Genomic DNA, 25,389 nt, shown 5'->3' with positions numbered 1-25,389 from the left:
GTGTAAGCCACAAGAGTACGTCCAACCTCGTCCTCCCAACGTCCCAGGGACAGGTGTCTCCTTCCCGATGAAAGGAGGTCATGCCCCACTGGAACTGTGGTGGAAGCTGAGAGAGTACACCTGACCTCTTCCTCCCGACGTCTCAGGGGCAGGAAACTCTAGCCCTATGGCAGGATCACAGACTCCACCGGAGCCACGACTATCACCGGGATGGCCCCACGGGTGCCCACTCCCAGTCACCAGGACCGGCGGTGTCCGGGAGAGACTCCCCCGACCTCCCCCGCGCTCCTGACCCTTGTAGGAGCACAGGCAGTGCCCAGTGGGACTGCCTGACGGAGGGAGTCACCTCCAGCTCACCCTGCCTCCCCTGTGGCGGAGTGAGGGACCCCTCCCCTTGCCGCTCTCCTTGAGAGGTGAGAATCTATTCCCCTACAGGCTCCCCACCTGAGTCCAAACCAGGTGAGGCGTCCTTGAGGCCCAGTGTCCAGTCCCTTCAGCCCTGCCCTTCCCAGATGCTGACAGGCTCCATCAGGACCAGAGGCCGCAGCCCAACCCTGATGGCCTCCCTCTGCAGTCGAGGCCGCAACCCCTAGAGTCAGCAGGCCTCCCCAGGTGTTTGCCGTGACAGTAGGACGTCCCCTGGAGTCAGTTGTCACAGCTCTTCCCTGTCGGCTGCCCCTGACGGGCATGAAGGCCGCCCTGCCGAATGCTGTCCTCCTCCAGGCCGACCCTAGGCCTGGGCCTCCCTCGGTCCCTCCCCTGGACCCCGATAACGATTAAGGGCCAACGACCTACCACCTGACTGCTGGCCCTCTTCGGCTCCAGCCCAGAAAGCCCCGCCTCCTGTAGGGCGAAAGCAGCCAAGGAGCCACCCCATACACCACCCCATTCCTCCTGGACTAGTGGCCACTCCAAGGGCCACACTTTCCTGTGCAGCTCCCAGGACGGCCTGCCTCCCACACCTGGCCGCCACCTGGAGCTCCCGGCATAGTCCGCTTCACCCTTGGGCCATGTTCTCCCCTCCGACTGAACTGTGAGTAACAGGTCTCGTGACTTTCCACTTCCCTCAGTGTGGTGATCCCAACCCCTAGTGAGCCAACCAGTGTGTCATCGTTCTCCCCCCCCCCATGTAGTGTTTCCACCCCCGCTGGTGAAATGAGTACCTGTGACTTATGAGCGGAGTGTCTAACCCTACCCACAGGCTAGCTTCCCCCGGACAGTGCAAAATCCCCTTGTGTCACTCACAGAAACCAACAATACCCCAGTGCATCCCAGCTAAGTGTTGTTCCCCCCCCTCTCCCCCCCGGCCCCCGTCCCTACGGAAAACAGTCCCTCCCTATCCTCACTAATACCCCCCTCCCCCCCTCAGGTGTGATATACTGTATACTCTTGTCCTGTGTGACATGGCATAGTCTAAGTCTAGCTAGGATTTCCGTCTACGTCACACGGATATACTATATTAGCTAGGACCTCGTCTATGTACCACGAACACCTAGGCTTAAGGACCTGACAAAACGAGTTGTCTCTGTGGAAATACTGGGTAGTGTTGTCTGTGAATATGCCGATGGTGATATACTTGATGTATTTGTGAGATATTACCTGTGACACTGTGTGCATGTAAATTATACTCCAGGAAAGTGTAAACCCACATAGGAGACACATGTGCTGAACTAGGTGGACAGTGATTGTCATAAACAAGTTATTATATATTCTCAGCTTTGGCTGTAGAATTGTGTGTGTATTATACAGTAAGGATTGTCATTAACATCGATGCAAGTTATTGTATTCTTTCAACTCTGGTTATAGCACTGTGTGTGTAATTATTCTCTGATAAAATTGCAGTGTAACTTTTGACCCGTGATGTTTGTGTTTTCCCTTCCTTGTTGATACTGACCCGGTCAGGAACAAAGAACCCAGGGCTGTACCGTGTCTAGACCTGAGAGCTCGGGACTCAGGATACGCTGCATAACATAAATAATGAGAGAGACAGAGAGAGAGAATTTTATTGAGATAAAAATAAAATTACAATGATAATTGCATTATCTCAAACGGATGAGGGTGCATACAGTCTCCACCCCGTCGGACTTATTAGATTATAATTACTTCTACACATACTACTTAACTCTATTATTTGTACAGTTTGCGTTTGCACTAGTAATAATTGTTACATTGATTTATATGATCCTGCCTATAGGCAAATACTAGTTTTACCACATATACTACAATTTGGTGATTTAATTAGTAGGCCAATACAATTATATAGGCAGCAAAATACTTGTGTTTGCTATTATGGATGCCGGCACATGTGCACGTGCAAGTACAAACATGTAGTCATAAGAAAAAGTATCGTTACCCGAGGAGTGTTCGATGCTAAACGAACGTTAGACGGGGTATGTGGGCGGGTCCTTGCTGTTCGCCCCTCCCCTATCTAGTGTCGCCATATCACAATCCCATTACAAGAGTTGGAATAATGAGCAAGAATGAGCCACATGGCAGGGAAATATGGAACGTGTTTGCGCTACCCTGAGCGCCCTGCTGGGGATTAATAATGAAACTTGACAAGTTTATTATTTTCCTACTATTCTATAGAATACAACAAATTAAATATTTTGGAGGGTATTAAATCTATAGGCATCGACTTTTTTTTTTATTTTTATGATAGTCTAGCGGGGCTGCACGAGTTCATTTGTTTGCTTTAGATGGGTGGTTAAATGCTTGAGACGTCCAGAGGCTGTTTTGGAAGCAGGGGATGGGTACGTTCGTATACAAAATATTAAAGCAATGAGACTGAACATGTATTATTATCTTCCTTCTACTCAACGTTTATTATAAGTAGAAAGCAATACATATCAATATTACATTGAAATTTACTAACTTGGCTTGTATCGGCTGAATTACTATCATACTGTTACGTCCCAGTCCCCACACTGCCACAGACTCCAACAGCAGTAGTGCAGTACAGGAAGGACGTTGCCCAGTGAGTTGTTCTTCGTATGGTCAGCCTTTAGGTGTGCAGTACACAAGATCAGCTGAGGCGAAAATAAACACTGGCTCCTTAAAGCTCACTGTCTTTATTTTCCAAATAATTCCACTTAATTCTTTCCAACTTCACTGTTCTCACAAGCACTGGAGCTATACACACTTTATTGATTGCAGATACACTTAATGTTTAACAACACGTCACAGTTAGTGCAGTTAATGCTTGCTAACAATTCACCTATTACACAAATACTGAAAATAATCTTCACTGACAGTAATTACACTTAATACACTTCACTGTCTTCTCAAGTTCCACTGATATACAAACTTTAATAACCCGTCACTGTTTGCCACTGTTTTCACAAGTACCAAAAATATACAATCTTCACATACAGTAATTACTCTTAATGCTTGGAAAGCAACTCTCCACAAACTGCGCCAAAACCGACTGCACTTCACTCACAGTGAACTGAAACCCGACTAAAACCTTCAAACCGGCCGACTCACTGACTAGTCTCTTCCCCATCCTTATATAAGCTTGCATTGTTCTAGAAATGTCCACTTCTCCAACATTCTAGGACATACTGTCTTGCGTCGGCCTCTAGCAACAACAGTTACCAACTACGAGACATCAAAACATGCTAGAGATGTCTCACATTACATCTATCTATCTATCTATTGCCAGACGCCTCAATCCCGTTTGGGGTGGCCACAAACAAATCGCCTCCAAGTCGCCCTGTCCCCCGCCATTTCACTGCCCTGCTCCCAACTCACACCCCCCTCTCTCATATACCTCTCCACCCCATCCCTCCATCTCATCCTTGGCCTCCCCCTCCCTCTTCCCCCCTCCACCTCACTCACATACACTCTCTTCGTCAGTCTTTCGCCCTCCATCCTCTCCACATGGCCAAACCACCTCAGCGTGTTCCTCATAACGCTTCCTATCACATCCACATCCACACCACAACGCTCCTTTATATCCTCATTCGTCAGCCTGTCTCTCCACGTGACTCCACAGGCTCCTCTTAAATAACTCATTTCCACTGCTCTCACTCTTGACTTGTGTCCTTCCAACAATGTCCAAGCTTCACTTCCGTACGTTAGAGTTGGTATCACAATACTGTCATGTAGTAACTTTTTCACTTCCATGCTCACTTCCCTGTTTCTTATCACTGCTTTCAAGGAACCAGCAACCTTTCTTCCCTGCTGTACCCTTTCAAGCACTTCACACTCCAAACCTCCATCCTTACTCATCACACTACCCAAATACTTAAACGTACTCACATTTTCCAATTCCTCACCATCTAACCTTGCTGTACATTCACTAACTTCACCTCTCTCAAAGACCATCACTTTACTCTTCCCTACATTCACCTTTAGGTTCCGTTTCTTACACACTCTCTCAAACTCATCCACCAAGCCTTGCAGCTCCCCTTCGTCTTCACTCAACAACACAGTATCATCTGCAAACAACAGTACAGGGAGTTTCCAAACACTATCCTCTCTCACCAGGGCCACTCCAACATCCACTACCCTACCTTGTACCTCTTTTATTACCCCATCCATGTACAGATTGAACAACCATGGAGACATGACACATCCTTGTTTCAAACCAACTTTCAAAGAGAAAAATTCACTTAGTTCACCATCCACACGCACTGCAGCCTTCGCACCATCGTACATACTCTTCACAGCATTCAACAACTTCCCATCTACTCCATATATTCTTAACACTTTCCACAATCCTTGTCTATCCACCCTGTCATATGCTTTCTCCAAATCCATGAAAGCCTCATACAACTTCTTTCCCTTCTCTAGAAACTTTTCCACTAAAGATCTAAGAATGAATATCTGATCTACACAACCTCTTCCCTTCCTAAAGCCTCCCTGTTCTTCTCCAACTAATTTCTCTGTTCTTTCTCTAACTCTGTCTATAAGTATCCTACCATACACTTTTCCTATTATACTAAGAAGACAAATGCCCCTATGATTACCACACACTTCTTTTTCCCCTTTTCCTTTGTACAAGGGAATAATTATACCTGACTTCCAATCCTCCGGGACTCTACCTTCCTCCCAGGCCAATCTGCACATCTTCCACATCCATTCTACTACTATCTCTCCCCCATGCTTCAGCATTTCACCACACACTCCATCAATTCCTGGGGCTTTCCCCGATTTAACTTTCTTCATTGCTTCCACAACTTCTATCCTACTGATTTCTTCCTGTCTTCTCACCTCCCTCCTTCTCCCAGCCATTCCCCAGCCACTTATACTTGCATTACTTCCATCCTCTACGTTCAACAATTCCTTAAAGTGTTCTCTCCATCTGCTCACTTTTTCTCCCTTCTCCACTAGTAATCTACCATTTTTATCTTTCACTCCCCTACTAACTTCACTTCCACCCTGTCTTACTCTTTTCACTTCTCTCCAGAACATTTTCTTACAGTCCCTCCACTTTGCACTCAAATTCCTTCCAAATTCCTCATCCACTCTCTTCTTACTCTCTCTTACTAATCTTTTCACCTCTCTCTTCCTTTCCACATATAACTCTCTCTTCCGCCTCTCAACTTCTTCCACGCCCCTATTTCTCACCCATTCATTGTATGCTTTCTTCTTTTGTCCCACAGCCTGTTTCACCTCTTCAGTCCACCACGCTGTTCCTTGTACCCCCCTCCGCCTTCTCTTCCTTCCACACACCACATCACATGCTGCACATATTTCTTCTGTAAATATCTTACACACACCTTCCACGTCTCCCATCTGCTCCAATTCATATTTGCCCAATCGTTCCTCCACTTCTCTCTTATACTCTGCCTTTTTCTCATCCTCTTGTAACCTTTCCACTCTCCTTGCAACTACTCCTTCCTCTCGTCTCTCCCTTCTTCTATTCCTCCATCTCACTTGCATCCTAATTCTGGCCACCACCAAGTAGTGGTCAGAAAGTCCACTCCCCCAACCTCTATACACTCTTGCATCCTTTACACATCTTTGCATCCTTTCATCCACACACACATAATCAATCATTGCCTTCCTTTCATTCAGTTCACCACCCACCCTTCTCATCACTCGCCATGTATACCTGTGGATCATTTTATGCCTGAAGAGGGTATTGGCTATCACCAACCCCCCCCAGCACAAATGTCCACTAACGCACTCCCATTCTCATCTATCTCGGCAGGCACACCCCACTCACCAACTATTCCATCCACCTTCACATTCCCAACTTTACCATTCATATCACCAATCAAAAACACTCTCTCATTCCTTCCAAACTTTTCCATGCACATTTCCACATTTGTCCAGAACTCTTCTCTCACTCTTCTAGCACGATCTTGCGTTGGCGCATACACACACACAATCGCCCACATTTGTATTCCAACTTTCAACTTTACCCACACAATCCTTGACCCAACTGATCCATACTGTCTTATGCTCTTCTTCCATCTTTTACTCACAACTATACACACTCCTTCCTTTGCCCTCTCATTCTCATCTACTCCTGCACATATACCCCATCCATACTCCCATTCTCTCACACTTTCTCCCCTCCATTTTGTTTCAGTTATTCCACATACATCCACTTTCGCACCCTCAAGCACCTGGACAATCTCTCTCTCTTTCACCTCATCATTCGCTCCTCTTACATTCCATGTACTCATTACCAAGTCCTTTGTCCGGTCCTGGGTCGTCATCGTTTGGTCAGTCCTTGTCCGAGGCTTCTTGTTTGTTTTTTTAGTTAGTTGTTTTCCGGGGAGGGGCACTAACCCTCCGCCAACCCTTTTAGTCGCCTTTTACGACAAGCAGGGATACTGGGGGAGTATTCTTGAAAACCCCCCTACCCCCAGGGGGTAACACTCTAAATCATTTACCATACGAACTTCATTCATTTTTTTTCATTCATTGCCAGACGCCATGTATCCCAAACGGGGTGGCCAAGGGCTTAGAGTTAATTGTTTTACAGGGAGGGGCACTAATCCTCCATCAACCCCACTTGACACGTAGGGAGAACGTTATGCCAACAGCATCTGGTGTTCCCAGGCGGTCACCCATCCAAGTACTAACCAGACCCAACGTTGCTTAACTTCGCTAATCGGACGGACTTAAATTACATAATTTAACAAGCAATCACTTAAGTAAAACATTATAAAGAAAAAGAGCATAATAATAAATGAATGTTTAACTTACGAAATAACTAGGCTCACAAACAACAGGCAAACTGGCAACTCTGATGACTCGTACCGAAACTTACAGTACCAGAAAAGTCTCGAAGGTATGAGACTACCTAACTGGCAAATCCCCCTTCATAACAATACGTCTGGCATGGGTGCACATACTCATTGCCCGTCTGCATGTGTTGCCGACTTCAGACCATTCGGTTATATTTTTATTTAATGAATTCGGTGCCGGATAATAAAGTGTATTGTCTCTATGCACAGAGGCCAAACGATTTAATTAGTTTGTATTACCTCTAGCACAAATTCTAATATCTGTGCCTCACATAACCGACATTGACCGGTTTGAGGTACAAACTTTCCTGTCTCGTCATTCCACAACACTTCGTCGTTGTTTCATAGTGCATAGCTGTGAAAGGTAACGATAGTTTTTCTTATGACTGTACGCTGGCATACTTTTATATGAACATTACACAAACTTACTTGCCTACCACATCTCCATACACGTTCTCTGGTCACATACAAAGTGTATTTATAATGTCTTTTGTTATATCACAACCATATGATACACACTTATACAATGTATTTTAGTTGTTTGCAGTCTTTCAGGATGCTGTATATTTTGTCATGATTAAACATCCATATGATCTGTTATGTCACCTCATTTATTTTGCTGTTCTTGTACTTATCTAGTGTTTTACAATATATAGTGTTGCAGCATGTGAGATCTTGGGCTGTAACACAACCTGCACCTAAAGTCATAGTTCTGGCTATTATTTCCTAGCTCTCAATAATATTTGTAGCCTAGGCGCAACCTAGTGCATACAGAGTCCTTCCATTTACTGGTGTTTTTCCCATAGGTAATACTGGTACTTCTTGCTACAGCAGAGTAGTGGTCCATAGTACCACTAGGTTTAGTTTGATATTTTCTGAACATGTTTTCTCTTTTTCTTCCTGGAAGTTTCTTATATAAGTCCTCACTTGTCTCATGGTAAGCTCACACTTTATATCTATCTGTGGGTTGGTGGTCGCACTATTGGCTTCTGTATAGGCTATTTCATTTTCATCTATACCTACGTGAGATGGAATCCACGTGAACATTACTTTTCTCCCTGTTATGCTGGATGTTTTCAGATCGACTACTCGTTCTAAAGACACCAGCGACTGAGCGGGGTCCTCTTTCTAGACCGGAAATAGAACACTTTCAAAGGAACAGGGCATAAAAACTCGGCAGGACACCTTAACACATCTGTTGTCCTAGTTCAATTCCCTTACAATATACATACAAAGTTACATTGAATATGGATGGGGTAGAGTGACAGGTTAATTAATATTGGCTTAACACATCGCATGGGCACTGTGTTTACACCTGAATTAATACACGAGAGAATATCACATAGCCGTGTTGACACTGTTCATACACTCGGTCTCTTTGGACTGTACGTGGTAGGTTGGTCTCTTGGCCACACACTAGTATATTACTCTGGTTCTGGGATGCTTAGACATACACACAGCACTCTGGATAAACTAGAATAGAGACCTTTATGGGTAGTGTTTCTGTCTCACTGTTTCTATATCACCTACAGTCACTGTCAGTGTTAAGTCTTTAGCACAACACTGGGGTCTGCAGGCATCGTCAGTGGGCTGCTGAGGTCTGGGCTTAACTGAGGTGGTGCCTGGGAGTGGGAGGGAGCCCTCCTGGGGGAAGTCACGGCCCAGGTGCGTGTCTGGTCTGGGGTGCAGGGAGGCCCTTTTCTGCTCGGGCCTTGACCTGGTGAGGGGCCCTCGGGACTGGGACCGAATAGCATCAGGAGTCGGGCCTGCCACTTCTTGCTCCTGGCAGAGGGCTGATGGTAAGGCCAGAGCGGTCCGGCCCTGGGGTCCGGGGGCTGGTCCTGGAAGGAAGAGGACTGCAGTTGCTGCTGGGTGGGGACGCTGTCAGTGGTTGACTGTGGCACCTCGCCCGCGGAGCGTCTGTCAGGACCCGGCATCATCCAGGGGCAGACTGAAGGGCGTGAACCCCGCCCTTAGTGACAGGACCTTGTCACCACTCCTGGAATGGCAGCACCTCCGGAGAACCACACCTGGAGGGAGAGACAGAAGGGCAAGAACCCTGCCCTCAGTGACAGGACCTCGCCACCACTCCTGGAACGGCAGCACCTCTGGGGAATCACACCTGGAGGGAGAGACAGGAGGGCGTCCCGTGCGGCCAATGGGTGGGGAGTGGGCTGCACAAGGGACCTTCTCCTCCGGGAGAACCTTCGGGACTGTGGATGAAGGGCATACAGTGGCCGTCCCTTCCCCGATGTGTACACTGGGTGTCGTCACGGTTCCACAGCCCCTAGAGATAGCAGCAGAAGGACATACAGTGGCCATTCCTTCCCTGATGCATACAGTGGCCGTCATCACGAGGCTGCTTCCGAAGGAGGAAGAGGCAGATGAGGGATGTACAGTGGCCGTTCCCTCCCCGGTACATACAGTGGCCATTATTGCAGGTCTGCCTGCCCAATGAGAAGTAGCTGAGGGACGTACAGTGGCTGTTCCCTCCCCGGTATGTACAGTGGCTGTTACCGCAGGGCTACTCCCGTAGGAGGCGGATGTGGATGAGGGGTGTACAGTGGCCGTTCCCTCCCCAACACGTACAGTGGCCATCGTCGCAGCTCCACTCCTGCCTTTGCCTGTTGGTGGGCATACGGTGGTCGTCACACTGAGGCGGGTTCCAGATATGGCTGCAGCGGAAGGACGTACAGTGGCCATTCCTTTCCTGACGCATACAGTGGCCATCATCAGGGGGCTGCTCCCGAAGGAGGAAGAGGCAGATGAGGGACGTACAGTGGCCGTTCCCTCCCCAGCACTTACAGTGGCCATTACCGCAGGTCTGCCTGCCCAACGAGAAGTAGCTGAGGGACGTACAGTGGCCATTCCCTCCCCGGTATGTACAGTGGCCGTTACCGCAGGGCTACTTCCGTAGGGGATGGAGGAGGTGAATAAGGGGGGTACAGTGGCCGTTCCCTCCCTGACGCATACAGTGGCTGTCGTCGCAGCTCCACTCCTCCTGCTTGCCTTTGCCTGTCGGTGAGCGTTTGGTGGCCATCACTGAGGCGGGCTCCAGATGTGGCTGCAGCAGAAGGACGTACAGTGGCCGTTCCTTCCCCGACACGTACAGTGGCTGTCATCACAGAGCTGCAGAGGGAGACAGCTGAGGGACGTACAGTGGCCATTCCCTCCCCGGTAAGCAAAATGGCCATTACCGCGGCGCTGCCTGGGACTGTATCTGGAGCAGTCCCACCTCGATCCTGACGAGGGCTGGTCTGGCCGAGAAGTAGTGTCGCATTCCTGCAATGTCATGGTTGGGCAAGTTGAGTGGAAGAGGGACACAAGGTCGGGGCGCCCCGGCGCCCGTCTTGCTCTGGGCCAGAGTCGCACTCATCTGGCCCGCCGTGGTGTCCTCCTGGGGTTGGGGTAGGGCTGCGGCTCCGTAGCGGGGTGGGGGGTCCGGTGGCGGTGGCACACATATTACTCCCTACCATTTTAAGTTCCTGCTTTATATGACTATACTTTCCATCACTGGTGTTTTACTGTTACGAGATTCTAGTACTTCCCTGCTGTCCACAAAGAAGCGCACATGAGCTTTACCCTTTCTTATCGCATTCAGTTTATTAGCCTTGGAGAGGCTCCTCATAGCCAGTGATTAATGCAAGCTGTATCTAACCCATCCACTTCGCAATATCTCTCATGAGTTCAGTAAAATCGTCTGGAGGTAGCAATAAGGAAGTATTGGGTCATCGTAGTGAAGAGATTAAAATATCCCATATAGAAATAATTAACACAAATATTTACATCACTTAAAGAATGGAAAAATTTACCTCTTCAGCCCGATGACGTGTTCCTTTTTTTTTTTTTTTTTTTTATTCCTGCTTACTTCAGAAAATCAGGTTATTTTTGGGAAAGAATATCTGTAGTGATGGAATTATGTACACTCTTCTTTCTATGCATCAGCTGAATGAAAACATCTGAAGGTAGCAGGATTAAATGTAAACACACGTCACTGGCTTGAGTTTAAGTTCACATTCAAGCATGTGTCGTGAACACCCTGCAGTGTAAGTTATTGCTGTGATTCAGCATCCTGTGAGGAGGGTAGATGAGGGAGGACAAGGCCAATTCGTGTTATATTAAGCTATACGTTGGCGTAGTGGCAGGCAACCCGACTCACCAAATCCAGTCCAAACAGCATTTCCCCAAATAGGCGGGACATAACGTTGTGCGGTTTATCTCTCAGGCATACGCTGAAGAGTGCGTCTGAGTGAGATTGACCACCACCCCCACCTGCCACCATTCCTCTCCTGGCTGCCCCTGCATACTGCCCACTCCAAGGTCTGACAGCACCCCTTACCAGATACTACTTCCATCACAAGTTAGGCAGTCTCCTCCACGTAGACTCTTGCCAGGTTTTCCGCGTCTCTCAACTCCGTGGAATGGCATCACCTTGTATGACATCTAAAATCTACCAAGGTAGATGGGCACGGAGCAGATAACCCCAGAGGTAGATGTGGCGGCCCAAGCTCATGCCATCAAAAATCAGCTCCAGGAAAACATCGGGTGATTGAGGAGGTACTGTTCCACGAGTTGCACTGCTGGTACCTGATGCATGAACACGCATGGGCAATGTACTATGCTAACCCTTTCCCCTTTCCTTGGGAAAACACTGAACGAAAACTTGTTGTCTGGTGTTAAGGTGGCAGTCCGAAACTTAGCTAGACTGCACGAAGACAAGTTCTTCGAGATGACACTGTTAATCGTGCAGTTTGGGAAAGTTTCAAACCACTAAAAGCAGGTCTTATGTCAAAGGGAAACCTGGCTACCAGTTACATCCAGCCAGGGTAGGGAGTTAGTAAGTTTAAATAGCTTCATGCCTATCGACTGCAAGGGTCATTAAAGCGGAATATCACTATGGGATTAAAATATGATGTGGGGGGGTTCTTTGACCTCCACCTCCCTCCGGTATAGAGAACATATGAGCAGAAACTATGGCTCACAATTGTACAACTAACCATCGTAAGCAATGATGGGCGCAAGAATTAGGCATATTAAAATGATCATTTATCCCTGTTAACCCGCTTACTTCTTTCCCCGTTACACCCAGACTATTTTATTATGATTAGTGAGATACGCGGTACTGTGCATCATCTTGTGAAGAGCTTAATGGAGAATGTTTCTAACACCGACATCCCGAGCGATTTATCCCGACATTATAAAATCGTCTGGATGTATCAAAAACAAACTAAGATACACTGTGTCAGCTGTTTCTGGGAGTTATTATTATTTTTTTTTTCCGGCCTATCAACCATCGGGGCCGAAGCCCCTGGTTATTAAGGCCATTTATATATATATGTATATACATTAAAACATATATACATATATATACAAACATATATATATATACATACACACACACACACACACACACACACACACACACACACGCTTCTATGCATACATACAGACACACTTTCATGCAAACGTACATATATATATAATAATTTTAATCTTATTTAATCTTTTTTGTATTTTTATTTTTTTGATTTTTTCTTGGTTTTATATTTTTTATACCTTATATTATAAAGTAAAACTAATCTAAAGACCCTAAAATTAATCACCTAACAGACAAATCGCTAACCTATACTAAATCCTACAGAGACAAATAGCTAGACCTACACTAATGGTAAAAATACCTCGACTAACAGAACACCATCGACTGCAGATATGTAATGCCTTTCTACATTACATACCTGCACTCATCACCTGGTAACTGTCAGTCGAGGCACAACCTAATATAGGGGACATCAATATATGAAAGGGAACCAGACGAGTCAGGAACATTTCCATATACGTCAGCTGTCGTCCCTAATTAGAATAACTTAAGCAAGCTAATATAATGTATTTACATAATTTGTACAGAAAGTGAAGAACCTCGCCCAGCAGACCACCATCGACTGCAAGTGCCCAATACCTTTCTATATTGCACACTTGCACTCATCAGCTGGTGACTGTCAGGCGAGGAACTTGGCTTAATGTAGGGGACATCAATATTAGAAATAGATCGGTGGGAGGAGGAACTATTTAAAATATGTCAACTATCAACCCTAATTAATATTACAATATATACATATTTACTCTTCATAAAAACCATAACCACACAGTAAAAAAGTCACATCACTCTGATCAGTCCGGTCTCTCTCAAGAAAGCCATCAATTTATCAGTCATAACAATGTCCCCATCACCCAGGATGGTGGAAAGGGTGAAGGGGACGTCTACTGCGCCGCAGTAATTTATAAGTGAAGCACGTTCACGAATAAATCGCCGACAGCGCAGGATGATATGACTGATAGATAACACCGCATTACAGATGTCACAGTGCGGTGGGAAGCGTCTTTCCATATATGGTTTTATGTGGGTTAAAATGGCGGCATTCAGCCGTAACCGTGCCAACACTTTTTCTTCTAGGCGACTGGGACGGTTGGCAGTGTCCCAGTCGCCCAGGTACGGCTTACAAGTTGGAATATTTAGTCTGGTCCACTGACCTTGCCACAGAAGATTTATTGATTTCTTTCCGAGAGAGAGACTCGACCGTAGATCACGAGGAACGTCCCAAGTCTCCTCGAGTTCTACAGCCGACTTTGCAAGTAAGTCAGCCTGCTCATTGCCGTAGATACGACAATGACCAGGCACCCAGATCAGCGTGAATGACTTGTTGCATGAATGCAACTTATTAACGATGCGGACCTGGATCTCGTGAGAGTCCGTAGTACAAGATGCAATTGCCTGAAGGGCTGATTTTGAATCTGAAAATATGACAAATGAGTCATGCCTAGAATTGAGAGCATAGTCTATGGCTTTGTCAACAGCAAAGAGTTCTGAAGTAAACACAGATGTATGAGTCGGCAACCGATACCTGAGGGCACATTCAGTCGACCACACACTTGCACCCACACATTCACTCGACTTGGAGCCGTTGGTGTACAATTGATGGGACCCCAAGTGACGAACAATGATGTTACGAAACAAGTGGTGGACCTCCGCCTCCGGCGCCTTGGCCTTTGGTGCTGGGAGCCATGATACATCCACTGTAAAGCCGGGTGGCTCCCAAGGCGCTATATTTTTTAGCACCAACTTGTCACAGTCACTGGGGTCCACACCAAGCTCCTGAGTCAGTAAGTGGAGGCGAGCGGCAAGTGGCCGACGCACCCCCCGCAGTAGGTGGTGGTACTGAAGCAGGGGGGTACAGGCCACATTGCTGATATTACTTTTCCTTAATGTTCGTAGTCCATATGAAAATGCCAGGTGGTCACGGCGAATACGGAGGGGAGGTACATTCGCCTCCACTTCCATACGAGCTACACGGGTACACCGGACAGCTCCAAGACACATTTGCAAACATTTATTCTGCAACACATCCAATCCTTTCAGAGTGGCATCGGATGCCGAGCCATACACCTGTGCGCCATAGTCTAGCTTCGATCGAATAAGGGACTTATACACCATTAATAAAGATTTTCTGTCGGCACCTCAGGTAGTACCCGCTAGGTACTTGAGGACATTTAACGGTTTATCACAACGAGCAAGCAAAGTATTAACGTGAAGTTTAAAATTCATTCTACGATCAAAATGTATTCCTAAAAATTTTACAGAATTTTGAAAAGGTACCGCCTGATTATCTAAAGTTAAGCACAAATTAGGTACGTTACGATTAGTGAAAACTATAGCGGCACACTTACGGACGGAAAACTTAAATCCCCACTGCAAGGCCCATTGGTGGACGGAGTCAAGGGCTGCTTGAATCCGCCCAGCCGAAAATTGTGCATTACGGGAAGAGTGCCATATTGCACAATCGTCAGTGTAGAGTGAGTATTTAAGATTCCTCGGGATGGGAGCTGATGACAGAATATCATTGATCATAATACTAAATAAAGTAAGACTAAGCACACTTCCCTGTGGCACCCCGTTTTCCTGGATAAATATATCCGATGTTACGTTACGGGGCAATTTGACAGAGAAAGTTCTGTCCCTTAAGAAATTTGAAATAAAAACAGGTAAATTTCCTCTTAAACCATAAGCATAGAGCTTCATTAGTATACCGTGTCACCAGGTCATGTCATAGGCTTTATGGATGTCCAAGAACACCCCTATCATGAATTCTTTATTGGCAAATGCCTCTGCAATACAATGCTCCAAATTCATTAAATGATCTAGTGAACTTCTGTATTTACGGAAGCCACATTGTTGATCATTTAACAAATTCTTCGACTCTAAAACAAAAAGAAGCCTATTGTTAACCATACGTTCCATGACCTTACATAGACAAGAAGTCAACACAATAGGACGAAATGAAGTGGGATTCATAAGACGACCAGCCTCTTTGGGTATCGGTATGACGTGCGCAAAGTGCCATGAGTTTGGGAACGTTCGAGATGCCCAAATCTCATTGTACAATGCTAACATCATAATCAGGTTGTCCTGATTAAGATGCTGGATCATACCGTACGTGATGGTGTCTCGTCCAGGGCTGGTGTCTTTACAGGATTTAAAGGCAAGGAGCAGTTCTTCTAGCGTAAACTCTTGGTTGTACGGGGAGTTTACGTCTTCTGTGGCAAAGTCTAATATCTGTAGCTCAACCGTGCGTTTATGATGTTGGAAACGCGGGTCATAATTGGCTGAGCTACTTACATGAGAAAAACTCCTGGCGAGGATGTTAGCAACGTCCACGGGCTCGTCATAGATGTTATTATTTACTTGCAAGGTGGTTACAGGGAAGTATGGGCGTTTATTATTTAATATTCTTATGGTGGACCAGACTTTACGTAATGGTGTTGTACGAGTCACCGTGGACACAAAGGACCGCCAGGAGTCACGTTTAGCCCTTCTTATTATTCTCCTTGCCTCAGCCCGTGCCTGTTTGTATGCAATAAAGTTTTCCTCAGTGGGCTGACTATCAAAAATCCTGTATCTCCTATTGCGTTTTCTTAATGCTTGTCGGCAATCCGACGTCCACCAATGTGCTCTATGCTTCGCATGAACTGTAGAAGTCTTGGGAATAGCAGCCTCAGCTGTGTGTAATATGGATTGGGTTATATTTTCGACCTTAACATCTATGGTCTCCCCAGATATATCTAAATTTGCGATCCTTGAGGAGGATCCCCAATCTGCTTTCTTATAGTTAAATTTTGGAGGTGGAGGGTCCGAAATGATGTCGCGTGTATAAGAAAGACAGATGGGTAAATGATCACTTCCCAAGGAGTCGTTGTAAGGATCCCATGAGAGATCTTGATGTATACCAGGGGAGGCCAAAGATAAGTCAATGGCCGAAAAGTTACCAGTACGATCATCTACACGAGTCGCTCTACCATCGTTCAGAAGACAGAGGTTGGACTGTAGTATTAGGTCGGCTACTTGCTCCCCACGACCATCAATCCTCAAGCTACCCCACTGATAGTGATGGGCGTTAAAATCGCCCAACACTAACTTATTTCCAGGCAGATGTTCCACTAGTGAATTTAAAGTATCACTATCAATGGGGCCATGTGGAGGACAGTACAGAGAGCAAATAGACAGATACGTGTTATTAAATTTTACTCTGCACGCGACCGCTTCCAGAGTAGAATCTAGAATCACTTCCGTTTGTGGGTGTGATTTGTGGGTGTAAATGGCAACTCCATGACCTTCATATCTTCTATACGAGTGGTAGTGTTTGAGCTGTGGAGGATCAGGGTGATCCTCCAGGCGCGTCTTCTGTAAACAAACAACGTCTGGCCTGTGTATAGAAAGCAAGATTGCTATATTGTGTAACTTTTTATTCCCAATACCTCTACAATTCCACTGTAATACAGTGAAAGCGACGGTTTAAGATTTTCGTTGGGGGCCAGTGTGCTTTGTCTTTTTTTGTCTCCCGCCGGCAGGCGAGCGACTACCGGGGGACCTATCCCGGTGCTTGTTGATGGAAACCTCCATATTATCATCAATAACTAGGTTCCCAGCCTCCCCCGAGGAAGAGCTAACCTTTCTCTCCCTCGCTCGAGTAGGAACCGGAAGGACATGAGGACGTGACTGTTTCGTGAGGGTGGTCATGTTATTTTTAGTAGGCTTGTCAGGCTTCGTTTTAGGCCGTACTGATGGAGAGTCAGCAGCAGCCTGAGAGTAAGTTGATGCCTTAGGGATGTCAGTGAGAGAGTTGGAACGGACAGGAGGTCGAGATGGAGATGTACTGCGAGCGGCAGGAGGGAGAAAGACAGGATCAGTCTGCGTCTCGACAGAGCACATCACAGGACGGGACATTACCGCCGAAGCATAGGACCTATTCGGGGTGGGAGTTGCATGCAACTCCTTCACCTTTTTCCTAGCTTCGTAGTAGGAAATACCCTCAGTTGCCTTCACTGTGCAGACTTCCTTCTCCTCCTTCCACTTGGGACAATCCCTAGAGGAAGTGGAGTGAGTACCCTTGCAGTGAAAGCAACGTACTGTCTCTGATGTGCAACTTTCCGCATCATGACCCTGGCTTGCACACTTGCCGCACACTGGCTGGGAAGCCCGACAAGTCTTTGTACCATGCCCATACAGCTGGCATTTCAGGCAACGCAAAGGGTTAGGGATGTACGGCCGAACGTGAATAATTTCATAACCAACTTTGATATCACTAGGAAGAGAAGATTTGGCAAATGTCAAGATGATAGTTGCTGTCTTCGTCCTTATGCCTTCCGAGTAGCGAGTTATGAATTTAGCCTCGATGACATCTTGCTGCGCCAATTCACTTACGATCTCGTCCTCGCTCATCACCATGAGATCCCTGCAAGTGACAACACCCTTGCAAGAATTCATGGAGACTGGGATTTTGGCTTCGACATCGTAACAATGGAATTTGCGCAGTTTCAACAAATCCTTTACTTGTGCCGAGTTTACAGTTTTGACCAGGAGATCTCCATTAGCAAGTTTTTTAACTTGTTCGACTTCTCCCGCACAGTGGTCAATCACCTTCTTGATAAGGAAGGGATTGAGACTGGACAGGGGAGTGGAACCTAGCGCATGAAGGATAACGTAGGTCGCATTAGCTACAGGGATGTCAAGTGGAGCTCGAGTCTGGCGTCCGTCAGTCTGGGGGTGGTCAGTCGTGTCATGCCTAATATCGTCAGGACCACCTCCCCCCCTGAAGGGGGGGGAGGCAGCAGGGGCGTCCGTCATAGCAACCACTTCCCCCTCACGGGGGAAGTGGGAAGAAGGAGAAAAACAAGCAAGGGACAAGGTACCTGGGAAAGACACACCTAGCCTGAGATTACCCTCTCAAACCACTCTCGGGTGGACGCGCCCGTGTATAACTCACACCCCAGAGCGATCAGTGGGGGGTACACTCCAGAGGTGAGTAAGCAAAGGCAATCTCAGTAAACAGATACAGACACCTACTATATCTCTAATAAGGGTATGGAGGAATGTGAACGCTAGCTAACCTAACTTTGATCAGGGAAAGTGCAAAACTATTGCCGGTGGGGCAGCCCTAGAATCTGGAGGAGAGTTCAGCACACGTCCGTTCTCTCCGCAACCATTCATCAAAGTCCGGGAGTTATTCTGATGATGTCATAAACTATATTTCACGAACAGTTATGATATAATATAAGAAAGAGAGATTTAGGACAGCATTATTAAACCTGAGAGCATGAAAGTATGGACAAGCCTCCAGTTTCAACAATAATTTCTGAGTCATGATTTAAAAACATACTTGGCCTCTTTGTCATTAGTGGTTACTAGAGCCCGCATTTTTAGGCACTAAAAAATTCCGAAACAGGCAAGCAAAAAAGCAAATTAAAACGGCAAATAAAAGGCAGTAATAAAGGCATTTATATCCAAAGCAATTACAGAAATATAAATCCGTTCAACATTTTGAACGTTAAAAAAGGCATGTGATTAATAAGAAAATGAAACAGAAAACATTAAAGAAAGCTATAAGTGACAATGACTGCAAACTTCACTGTTACACATACGCAGAATAATCCACCTGGTTATACAAATTAACAAGCATTTTCTTGAGGTTTTCAAATTTGAACCCATGCCTTCTGTTAGACAGAAGATGCTTGAAAAGCGAGAATGATCCCTTCACCTCCACCGACGTAACAGGAGCATATTTAAAACATGCCACAGTCTGCAGATCCTTATCACTAACATCTGCATCAGTCTTTCCTTCAAGGACTTCTCCGTTAGTCTTTACGTTTTCCTGGTCTTGGTTTGCAACAATCACTCAGTCACGTTTTTGACTTACAGATTTTCCTTTCTCGCCAGGATCCTGAGTAATGTTCGCAACGATTGTCTCAAGACACTTCAACACATCAATCAGAGGCATGTTATTCTTCCCCAGCACAGTGATGGCCTCTGGCAGCTTTGCAAAGATAGAAGCGATGAATGCAAGATCATTGCAAAGCGACTTCTCCTGCAGTAGTTCCTTCACGATTAGGATAGCAGAAGAATCACTGACGTCGAAACTCGTTATGATTTCCTGAAACTTATCAGAATTAGAAGCCTCGTAGTGCAGCCGAAATCCACGTTCCCCACCTCGTCAAAATTGGCTGTGATGGCATTGCGAGTTGAGGTGCCATTTCCTTGAATACTATACATTACACCTTGATGGAGTATTAAGAAATATCTTCTTGCCATTGGAAACTAATTTGTCAACACTGGGCAACAATCTGCGTACATGTTCTACAATCCAGTGAAGCGCTTGGGCTAAACAAGTCAGGTGTATCATTTCCGGGAAGAGTAGCTCAAGTGTCGCTGCTGCCTTCTTCATGTAAGGTGCTTCATTTATCAGGAAGATAAAAACATTTTTGTGCTGGATACCCTCTGGCCAAAGCAAAGCAAAGGCTGTCGTAAAAAGCTGAGCTATTGTTGAACTGTTAGCCTTCTGTTGTTTTTCTGGGTATGGGAAGTAAATTTTCGTCATCTGATCAATTTAGAAGATACCAATAATCACGTTGGCAATAAACCTACCCATGACATCCGTTGTCTCATCAATTAAAATCCATATTTCCTTACCCTACACGCCATCCTTAATTCTCTGCATCGTCAAGGTGTAGTTTGTGTCTACATAATTCTTCCTTAAAGTAGACTCGCTTGGGATGTGTTGCCTCGTGTATTTTTCTAAGAAAGACTTTAAAGACTTGTTCTCTAGCTTGCGCAGTGGAATACCAACATCAACAAAGGCTTTATACAGCTCTGATGAAAAGACAGACTCGCGGTTGGAGGATGCATTGCATGTAGTCAGCAGACTCGTTTGCTGGGTTACTGAATTCGTCTTCTGAACAGCAGTTTGATGCTTTGCAGTCTGCACATGTTGTGAAACGAAGTACTTTTTTTCGAAATTCACTGTTTTTCACAGACTTTGTAAAATAGCACTGAGCCATCAGTGGAAAAAGCATATTTCCCAACTCCCGAACAAGCTTATTCAGCTTATTGTCAGAGGACACATCAACTTTCGGCATTTTTACATGCTCTGGCACTCAGGAGCAATCAGTCTGCTGTTAGCCTGTTACTGATGCAGTGATGTGTGTCTCGTGCCAACGAAAGCAGTGGTGCCAAGTGTAATGGAGTACTGAATCTCTGCGCTGGTAACGTCTTATGGGGGTGGCTAGAAGATTCAATTCCGTGGATAAGTTGTGGTGTTCATAAACTTTGGTCACGTGTCTGGAGTGTTACTATGTCGGAATATATGCAAAAAAGGCACAATGAGCATTAATTTTGTAAAATAGGCATTATCACTCGAATTCCCCCAAATGCAAAAAAGGGCATGTCATGTCATTTTGCCTAAACTTCCAGGCTTTAGTCATCTGCAGATCTCAAGTCGGAAATAAAATATTCTCCAACAGTTACAACTGCTTCTTTTCATATAAGGTCATTTAAATGGCATCAATTAGTTGGAAAAAAAAAAAAAAAACGCTTTATCGTACTCCCCCGCTCTTTTTTTTCCATTTTCTTACTTAGCCAATAGCCATTCACAATCTCCCACCCCTCTAACTATCGCCCAGTTGCTTTAACATCCTGTATTTCTAAAGTTTTTAAATATATATTCTTAACAAAAAAAGCTAAAGCACCTTTCCTATCATAACCTTCCTTCTGATCGTCAGTATGGGTTCCGCCAAGAACGCACCACTGGCAATCTTCTCACCTACCTTTCAGACTCCTGGTCATCCTCTTTTCGGGACTTTGACGTAAGCTTTGCCATTGCGCTTGACATCCTCAAGGCCTTCGATCGAAACTGGAATAAATTTTTAATTTTCAAACTGCCCTCTTACGATTTCTAGCATTCTATAGGTGCCTTCATCTCTAGCTTCACTGGTTGTTCTAAAGCTGCTGCTGTAAACGGCCTCTGTTCCTCTCCTAGAGCTATCAATAGTGGTGTTCTTCAGGGCTCTGTCCTATCACCAACTTTCTTCTTTCTTTTCCATCAATGACCTTCTAAAGCTGTACATCTAACCCTATCCACTCATACACTGATGGCTCCACCTTTCACCTTTCCATTCTCTTCCAACAGAGTCCATCTCAGCAGTTACTACAACAAACAAGAGATGAGGCTATGGCACACCTAATGTCTGACTTGGCTTATATCTCCGAGTGAGGTAAAAGTTATCTTGTTGTTTTTAACGTTTCAGAATCTCATTTCTTACATCTTTCAACCTGTCAGAATCTTTCACAGGAATATCCTCTAATTTTTGGCAATACCCAACTCAGTCCTGGATCATCTTTGAGCATACATGGAGTTTCGTTCTCTCAGGATTTATCTTGGAACGACCATAATTATTACCTATCTTGTGAAATCTGCTTTACAGAGATTAGGTATGCTAAGTCGACTCCATGTCTTCCTTACCCCTCTGCAGTTGTTGACTTTATACGCGGATTTTAATTGCCCCTGTGTAGAGTACAACTCTCATTTGTGGGGAGGCTCCCCACATGCAGCTCTTCTCAGTAGGGCCGAGTCAAAGGCTTTTCGTCTCTAACTCTCCTCCTCTTACTGGCTCCCTTCAACCTCTGTCTCTTTGCCCCACTGTTGCATCTTTATCTCTTTTCTATTGCAGCTTCAATGGTCACCGCTCCTCTGAATTGTCTATTGCATCCCTTCACCACTGCAGCAGGTACGTAACACCCGTTTAGCAACAAACTCTTATCTCTTTTCTATCCAGCTCTCTAATGCAAGAGTTAACCATTACTCCCAGTTCATCATGTGTGCAACAAGTCACCTCTGGGACTGTTTTCCTCTGTATTTCCTACTGGCCATGATCACCAGTCTTTCAGATGTAGTGTGTCCATGCATCTCGAAATGAAAAGATCTTGAATTTAGTTCTCTGTTATTTTGTTTTTCTTTTTTTCTTGGAGGGAACAATTTGCAGGCATCTAGCTTTTGGTTCTTCTTCCTAGCAATAAAAAAAAAAAAAAGTATCACAGCAGAACCATTTGCATCAGCTATTTCTAATTACAGTATATACGGCATAGGTAGACAGATAGATACATACATGGATAGATAGACAGATAAATGGATAGAGAGAGAGAAAGAGAGATTTTCTTACGATATATATATATATATCATTATCATCAGCTGTTTGAGTATCCACTGCAGGTCCCCTATCCCAACCGAAGTCGGGACGATACAGCCAATGTATCTCTACCAAGTGGCTTAGGCTGTCTGGTAGAGATTGTATGTAGGGTGAGAAGTGGTTGTACAGGTAAGTGTAATTGTAGTGTTCGAGTGACTTTGGATGTGTGTGTAGTCTGTGAACCAAGTGTAATTGGCCCGCGCAAGCCAACTGGGTGCAAGCATACTTTATAGTAAGCGACACTGGTTCAACTATAGCACCCCTTGTGTCCGCCAATGCAGTATGTGGCCGGGTGAACACTCCCAAAGTTTATTACCCTGGCGGGGGGCGAACCCAGGTTCACCCATGTACGAAACGCACACTCTACCGCTGTACTACAGAGGCTCCATATATATATATATATATATATATATATATATATATATATACAGGGTGTAACGCGACGTATGACAAAAACTTACACCAATGATCTATCATGTAATTTTGAGTATATTTTGTTCTATAAACATATGCTCTCTGCGACCCCAGTTCAGTGCCCAGCATTCGGCAGTTTTGTGTAAAAGCTTCGTCTCTTGCATGTGCCATTGAGTGAGAGCTTGGCAGGGCGACGGGAGACGAGTATTATTAGCTTATACTGTACTATACATGAAAATCCCATATCCTATCAGTACACACGAATTTTAAGAAGAAACTTTATGCATTCTATTGATTCTTTAACATCGTCATGCATTCATGCAATTCTTTTGCACAAATCGACTGTAATTAAGGATTAAATTCGAATTTTATGGCTTGCAAGGGAGTAGGGAGGGAGGGAGGACAGGCTGGTGTGTTGTTGCCAGTTATGTAATATTTGGTTTGTAGGATGTTGCTACCAGCATTATCATAACACCCACAGCTCATTCAGTGAAAGAACATTACTGTATTGAGTGACTAGCCTCACTTTAAATCAGGAGTAATATTATTATTCATTACAATTTTTCTGCTGCAAGTAAACGTGGCACCATTTTTTTCATATGATGACGTGAGAACAGTGATACAGGATTGCCAATGTAACGCCTATGCAACTAGACCTATTTTTTGTTTCTACTTGCAGCACTAACATCTGGCAACATGATATCTAGCTACATTCTGGATATTTTTGCCATTTCTAGGTGATATTTTAAAGATTTTATCGTATTTTCTAGCGATGTTTTGCAGTGTTTATTATCTAGCGACATTCTAGCAAGCTTTCAGAACTAAACTAGCGAGATTGATAAGGACTTGGCAACCCTGCGTTCACTGTCATTTGAACGGGAACATTTGCCGGGGAGGCACACACTTCAAATACTGTTCTCCGCGTTCTGTTGTTCACCGGGTTCAGCTTCACATGTTCATGAAACAGCATGCTACATACGTACAGCAATGAAGAATATGCAGATATCGTGAATTTTTTTTTACGGGTTCTGCGATGGTAATGCCAGTGCTGCAGAGAGGAACACAGGTGGAGATACACAAGGGCGCCACGTTTACTTGCAACAGAAAAATTGTGATAAATAATATTCTTCCTGACTTAAAGTGAGGCTAATCTCCCTTTAGAATAACGTTTTTTCACTGAATGAGCTGTGGGTGTTATGATAATGCTGGTAGCAACATCAAACAAACCAAATATTACATAACTGGCAACAACACACCAGCCTGTCCTCCGTCCCTCCCTACTCCCTTGCAAGCCATAAAATTCGAATTTAATCCTTAATTACAGTCGATTTGTGCAAAAGAATTGCATAAATGCATGACTTGATGTTAAAGAATCAATAGACTACGTAAAGTTTCTTCTTAAAATTCGTGTGTACTGATAGGATATGGGATTTTCACGTATAGTACAGTATAAGCTAATAATACTCGTCTCCCGTCGCCCTGCCAAGCTCTCACCCAATGGCACATGCAAGAGACGAAGCTTTTACACAAAACTGCCGAATGCTGGGCACTGAACTGGGGTCGCAGAGAGCATATGTTTATAGAACAAAATATACTCAAAATTACATGGTCGATCATTGGTGTAAGTTTTTGTCATACGTCGCGTTACACCCTGTATATATATATATATATATATATATATATATATATATATATATATATATATATATATATATATATATATATATATATATATATTACAGTATATAATATCATCATCATCACCAGACCTCCTTTACCACCCTAGGGCAGGGTGAGGAGTAGCAATGTCCAGACAGCCCAAATTTGCCCAATCCAATTGGCCACGCTTCCATTCACTCATCATTCAAGTCCCCGGAATCCTCCCTCTATTGGATACGCCAAAAACATTCACCACCTTCTGTAGCTTCACATAAACGTATCTGACAGAGCCAATCCGGACGCTGCCACATTAAAAAGGGATGCCAAATCCCTGATCATGCACTTCTTCTCACAACATTCATCCAGCCAGCTCAATCTCTTGTCAGTTCCCTAGCCTCACCGACTTCCAAACCTCTCTTACTCACACACTCATCCACCGTATCTCTCCACCTTCTTGGCCTACCTCGTCTCCTCCCTCTTTCAAATTCGTTCAGACATACCTTTTTCACCACTCTGTTGTTATCCCTTCTCTCCATATGAC

Source organism: Coenobita brevimanus, chromosome 94 (assembly GCF_032717465.1).
Source record: "Coenobita brevimanus isolate Jiangsu-jjx chromosome 94, ASM3271746v2, whole genome shotgun sequence".
NCBI lineage: Eukaryota > Metazoa > Arthropoda > Malacostraca > Decapoda > Coenobitidae > Coenobita > Coenobita brevimanus.
Note: the sequence above shows the minus strand (reverse complement) of the source record.